The following is a 7471-nucleotide window of genomic DNA, read 5'->3' on the forward strand; positions in this document are numbered from 1 at the left end:
GTTATGAGAGCAGGGAAAAGTAAAAGGAGGGATACCAGGAACCCATGAAAGAGGGAGCAGGTAGGTTGATGTTACTGTATTGTCTTCGGTATGTAGCATAGGTTAGAATTCAGACCACTGCTCCTAAATATCAGAATAGTCACTGAGATGGTAATTGGTACAGTATTGTACTGTACAGCCCAGTAGTTATTCAGAAAGATCAAGGTCAACCTAGAAATCACCTGAGGGGCTACAAATATAATTCTGAACCACTGGATAAGAAGTCATCAAAATCAACAGCTTGTGAAGCCAGCACTTCTGTTCTGCTTCATTTTGAGTAGCTTGATTGTTGAATGTTGCTCTTTGAATGATTTTTTTTTTCTCTCATTGTGGCAAGGAAAAAATCAAACAAAATAATTAAAATATGATCCATCCCTTATCTATTTTTCCCTAACTGAACATAGCTGGCTTTAACAAGTAAATAATCCTTCCTACCCTTGTAGCTGTTGTGAGTTGTTTTACATTAATCGTTTTATGTGAAATTACTGTTTGATTGACAAACTAACACTTACATCTTCTTTTTTTAGGACATAAGTGTGTCCTTCACTTACGAAACATAATTACTTGATCATGTTGGCAACTCCAGGAAAAATGTCAGCCTAAGAGTTAAGACTGACTGTTAAACAAAAACCAGACTTTCAATATTATAACCTCTGAGCAAAAATTAGCATGCCAGTTCCCTAGGCAATCAAAGCACACACAAAGCACAAAGGATCAGGATTTCATCCTGACAGATGTGTTATTGAGAAAATGGCCACTTTTGGCTTTGTGATTATTTGCTCAGATGTTTAATCTTCACATGATAGCAGAGCTTGCAGAAACTAGTTGCAAGGCTGTTCATATGTGCCTGAAGCTGAGAGCATCATGAGGCTTGCGCTCACTGAGCTAAGAAGTGAAACAGTGGCCAGTTGAATACATTGCCCTGACAATGAGGCAGCACCCAGAGATATAAGGGGGTCAGATTCAACGCATTGAACTCCTCATGCCAAATGGGCCAGGCCTAATCACAGAGACCGAGGGCATATTTACGCTACCCAGTGCAGCATGACACAGAAGCTTTGCAGTAACTAGCTCCGGCCCGAGCCATGGTCATCCAGCTGTATTGCTTCTGGTCCAGGCGCTAGATTAACCACAGCTAGATCAATGAGGTGCTGCGGGATGGAAGAGCTCCCTGGAAAACCTGGGCTTCAGAATAAGCAGCAGCCTGCTGAGCAGAGCCTCTTCTCTTGAGATGTGACACTTCTGGAGCCAAATCTGCCCCCTGCCCCCTTTGCAAACCAGATGTTGGAAGGAATTTCAAAAAAAGCTTATGACATTTCCAAGATAACTACCCTGGCTATTCATGCTGTGATACCATTTATCAAGTGCCCCACTCTGAGAATCTGAAAATGATGAAAGGACAGGTTTTGGCATTGGTGTGCACCTGCCGGGTTGGTCAGCTCAAGCCAATGCCAATACAAGGAGCAGGACCTATTGTATCCAATGTGCCTCTACACTTTTTTTCCTAATAGCTAGCAAGTTCGGGGTTTTTTGATAAACCATTTAGACTCACTAGCTCAGATCAGTTCAAGGCTGGGAATTAATTTTCATCTTTCCTTGATATAGCCATGCCCTTAGAGATAGGTCCTACCTTCTCAGCTGCCTCCCACGGTGATATGGTCCCATGTCAGGGTGGTTGGAATGGTTCCTTTATTTAACATTTCTTCTATACATTCACACATTGTGATGCTTGTGACATAAACACCAGGATGGACTTGTCAGCAGAACGAGGTTGCTGTAGCCCCACCTCTCAATACAGACACAGTGTGCTCTGCAGTGGTCCTTGTGCTGCACAGCCTCAGCACCCGCAGAGGCAGCCTTGAATGCTGTGCAGTAGCTTGAGCAAAGAAATCGGAAAAAATGCTAACATCAAAATGCAATCCTACCATTTGCACAACAGGCTTGTCTAACTATTAGCATATAAAAGTAATTTTGTCTTAACTCACTAATTTCATTCTCTCAAATGTCTAAAACAAATTTACCAGGTGAATGTGCAAGGATGTAAAGATATAGTCTAGTGAATCTGCACGGTCCTACACATCAAAGTAAAATACCATTTACATAAATATGAGATGAAATAGGTCAGTCACATGCATAATAACTTCTCTAGTATAGAATGGTATCTATACAATTTGTTGTACAGTATGTAAATCAGTTGCTGTTCCCATAGTTCATATTTAATTCACGTAATGTTATCTCTGGTCATTAAAGAATAATATTCATAAGCATCAATTAAATGGAAGGAAGCATGTGGTTAATCTGCAACTTTTAAATTATATATTTTGAGTTGGCCTCCATTAACTGTATACTTAAAAAATACTGTGGAATAAAACGTGCATCTCAGAGAGATATGCAATACTTCCACAAATTCTAACAGAATGCCTTCAGATTAGGAGACAAGCAACACAAATCACAGCAATGAGATATGTTTGTAAACATGTAAAGCAATGTACGTAATAAATACTTAGACCATTTATATATATAATTTATTGTCAGATGGTTAAATATCAGTGCAAATATTTCTCAAAGTAACTCCTAAATATTTTAGCCTTTATTTATGTTTTGGTATATGCCTATGTAGATAGCTCTGTGTAAAATGCTGGGCTTGATTCTTTATCACACATTGGTCTATTCACATTTATTTTGTTGCTGTTATTTCCGATTTACTCCAAAATTACTTAGAGGGGATGATTCAGGTCCTTCATGTCTTGAATAGGAGTACATCTCAAAGACACTTCACATTTCAGAAATACCAGAGTGAATAGCTTCCAGAAATAGATGTAGTAACATGAAGTAAATAGTGACTATATGTACTACCATTGTTTGGTGCATTTTCAGCTGTTTCATAAAATTCCTAGAAAATGTCTCAGTAACAGATTTTCACTTATAGTCTGCATATTAAATTTTAACTCAGACAGAACTATTGCAATCAAGTAGCTTGGGTTTCTTTTGTTGCGTTAAATTCATTCACATTTCCAAATTCCAGAAAACCTGTTCCTGCAAATTGTCCAGATGCCTCAGAGACAGGGGTTACCTTTCCTGGTGATTATGGTGCATTAATGCAAAGGATAGAAAGGGCAAGAATATCTGGACAGAAAAGATTAACATATAACCCTGACAAGGGCACACACAGTGAATTTTAAGAAAGACAACTTTCAGGAGAAATGTCTGGAAAAAAAGGTTTTATATTTATACAGAAAATTACGTTTGGATCTTATTCTCTTACAAATCCGACTGCTGATTGCAGGAAATTACATAATGGAAACTCACTTGCTTGATGGAGAATAGCTGTCCTTGTGCATGAGGGTATATGCCAACAAACTGGGAGTCCAGCCAAGATGACAAATCAGAAAAATGAGGTACCAGATTTGCAGCACCCATAAGGCATCATGGCAGAATATCAGAATGGCAAAAAATTCCAAGTTTGGTCTGCATAATTGATTTCATGGGATGTCATTTTTTTTCCCTAGTTAGTGGAAATCACATATTTGAAAGATCCACTGACAGATATTTCTTTTTTATGAAAATGCAAGCTGGAATACTTTGAGCAAGTCCAATGTCTATTTTTTGTCCAATAGTATTCCTACAAAATTATTTTTAATCTAATCATCTGCTAATCTTATTCAAATTCTTAAAAAAAAAAAAAAAAAAAAGGAAAAAAAGGTAATCAAATTAGTCACATTTTAAGAAGGAAGGAAAATTTGTTTTGCAGTCCAACCCAAAACTTTAAGTGAAACTTGGATAACTTATCATGAAAATTTCTCTATAAAATCACCAAGGGGAAAATTCCTTTTCTCTGTCTGCAGTATTTTCTTCTCAACCATACCAACAGAGGTGACAGATTTAGGGATTTCTTTAGCTCAGTGAGAACTCTAATTAATAATGGCTGTAAATATAGCAATTACAACATGAACAAATACGGTACAAGTATGTTTAATGCTTAGTTTAATTGTTATTCTGTTTTGGTAATCATTTATCTTTCCCCAAATTTAAAGCTTTGCACAGTTAATGAATGGCTTTCATCTAACTTCTGTAATTTTCCATTCTATATATTGTTAATTAATTTCAGCGAACACTGGATGAGAAATATTACTATCTGCATCTCAAAAAAAAAAAAATCCTACCCTGGGAAAAGTTACTATGTATGGAAACTGAATATTGCAATCTCACTGTTTTTTATTTGGGTGAAATACTAAATTATGTGAAATAATGTGAATCTGGAAAAAGTCTTGAGAGCATTCATTATTTTCAAAATTGACAAATGAATGCATTTCTTAGATCACACATTTTAATGAGAAAAAGTTCATTTTAAATTTTTAGGGATAATAGAATACCAGAATGTTCCTAAAAATATTTGCTAGGCATTTCATTCTAGTAAAAGACAGACATTGAGAATTCCTTTGACTATTTTACTTGTTTCCTCTCTCTATATATGTATATATGTTTTCCTATATAAATGCACACATACACCCATATGTTTTCATATATATACACACACATAAGAAAATAAGCAAAATATGTATATGTTTGTATATACGTACACACACACACTTGTGCGTGCAGGTTTCTGGTATATATTTTTAGGGTGAGACTTATTGATTCTGCACAGTTCTTCTCCCTCCACAAAACTCGCTTCTGCTCTCCACTGTGAGAGAGTGAAGTGACTTGCCTGCCGGACTCGGGTGGCCTGTCTCTCTGAGCTGTCTCATTCTTGTGCAGGAAGGAAAGGCAGAAAACTCAATTTTTTGCAGTTGGCTACTCTTGCAAGCAATTAATATCAGGTACTGTTTGCATACTAACACACAGAAACAAGTATGTAGCAGAAATAATGGTCCTTACCTGTAGTCAAAGGTTAAAGGTAATATGAACCAAAACCAAAATAAAAAGCCTGTGAACCACGCCATGTTTTCACTACTTTCATAAAACAGTAGGAAAAAAAAAACCCATTTTTTTTCCATCTAGTTGCTCTGTTGGTATTTTAAGGGAAATATGAGAATTATGGTTTTAAAGGTACAGCCTTTAGTACTTAAATTTTTTTTTAGTTGTGTTCCACTCCAGATATGTATATGTTCATAGTGTTCCCTGACAACACACCCTGGAAGTCTAAAGAAGAACAAGGAAACCTATACATTTCAATCTAAACAGTACTTAAGTGGTAAGTCAGAGGAGCTCTTGCCCGTATAACCTAGAAGAGTTTTTCCTGCATATTTTTACCTTCTTAGAGATGCACTTTATTACAGTAGCAGTGTTCTGGTCATGACCTGCTATTGTTGAGGTTGCATGACAGCTTTCGATTAGTTGCTCTTTAGTCTCGGAAACCTTCACCATTCAGACTGAAAATCCTCTGTTCTCTACCTGGGGCTGAATTTTAATGGCAAGTTTGGGTAAAACCAGTTGTGCCATTTGTCAGTGAGGGGAGAATGAATAAACACACAGCTCTCTTCACTGCAGAATTATTGCATCTGACCTTTTCTATTTTTTATTTTGGGTTTTGTCTTTTGTTTGAACTGAAACACAACATTTTAGAAGTGATTTTCTTTTGCCAGCTGCTAATGTGCAGACACTGAATTCTGTTCCTGAAGATTGCTGCTCTGTTTTCTGCACTTCACAGTCCTTTTATAGTGCAAACTTATATATATTTAGCTATGAGGAAAAGAACTGGGAGGGGATGGTCTTGTCAGAAAAGCAATGAAGCAAAACTTAGGATACTTGGATTTAGTTTCTAACGAGGCTGTGCATATCTTGAATGGTCAAGCTGCTTGGGGAGAAAGATTTTTTTCACAAGCACCTGAAGGCTTTCCAAGTGCAACTCACTTGCTTTTCAGAAAACAAAAGTCACATTTTTCTTCTCTCAGCATACTTCCAAGGTATTTTTGGTACTTCCTGAGGAAGATGGGCATGTAATAGATTTTCATAAATTCCATTGAAATTATTTTGTAAAAACAGAGATGATAACGCTTTCTTTCTTTCCTCTATCTTGTTCCTTTGTGAAAGAAGCTGTCTTTTATTGTGTTTGCTTAGTACAGTGAAGCTGGGAGCTGAATAGCGTTCTGCTGAATAGTGATGACGATACTGTAGAAAAATTTATAGTTCCTATGCTATCCATTTTACAGTCTGAAGGAACTGGGTCACAAATGGTAAGTTGCTCAAGGGCACCAAATGTCACAGGAGGAATAGATGGCTAAGTATTTCCACAGACCACTAAAACTCAGCGATGAAATAAATATAAGGGATTGCATTCATTATGGAGTTGATTTAAATCATGGGCTTAAAGCTCCAATTAGGAAAACATTTGAAAACATGCTTAAGTCCCAGGCAGAACTGCATTTGAGTTCAACTCTTCACTAGGACTTCATCTCGCATTTAAAATTAAATATGAATTAAAGGCTGTTTTTTCTATAAAATGCTTAATCTCCAAAAGTAAAACTTTCAGTAGTTTATGGGTATCTGAAAGCAGTTTCATATATGTGAAATGTTATGCAATTTTAACTTCAGTCATCATTGCCAGATCCACTTCTGCATGTATACCCATGTACAAAAATACTTAAAAATGCACATTGCTGAGAAAATACAGTGTTATAGATGCAAAATAAAACCCAAATGAGATTGTCCTAAGTTATTTACATTCTGTATACTGGAGAATATCAGGATAGAAAGTTATATTCCTAGTATTAAAAAATAAAATACATGATTAACTACTATTTTTTTTTCTTCATACCAGGAATGTAAAATGAATTCAGATTAGTCTTGATTTTGCCTAGTAATTAACGGAAATGATAATGTTAGAGATCAGATCTTGCTGTTCTATATCCTTGTCTTTTGAAATCTGTTTCTATTTTTACATATGCATTATTACAAACGTTATTCAGGGATTTCCAAAGACATTTTCAAGCATATAGGTGGGCAACAGTGTCTAAGCGTTAGCTGAGTATCATCTGGCTTTGAATTATTTCAGTGATTGAAATACGTCTGGCACCTTTGGATCGGATGTCAGTGAAATGACATTCAGATAATAGTTGGGGGGGGAGTATAATACTTTTAGGTGCTAAGAGATAATTATGAAAATTCACAATCAGATATCAAAAATTTCCTACATTTATCTTGCAAAGTGTACTCCAAACAGTTAATGATGTTATGATGATTAAAATAACTATAGAGATATATGTATGCAGGCAACATAATTTTCTCATCCAATTAAAGCAACCAGGTGTGATGTTTCTCATGATGTTATTTTCAATTTTGCTTAAGGACTTGCTGTAAATAGTCTTAGTCTTTTATGTTTAAGAAAAGAGTGAGTTAGTATGTAAAATTCTCTCATTTAAAATGTGTGACACACTGCTTTTCCTTCTGTTTCAAGCAATCAGATGCAGGGGAAAAAAGGATACCGTCGGTA

The sequence above is a fragment of the Gymnogyps californianus genome, chromosome 4 (genome assembly GCF_018139145.2).
Source record: "Gymnogyps californianus isolate 813 chromosome 4, ASM1813914v2, whole genome shotgun sequence".
Lineage (NCBI taxonomy): Eukaryota > Metazoa > Chordata > Aves > Accipitriformes > Cathartidae > Gymnogyps > Gymnogyps californianus.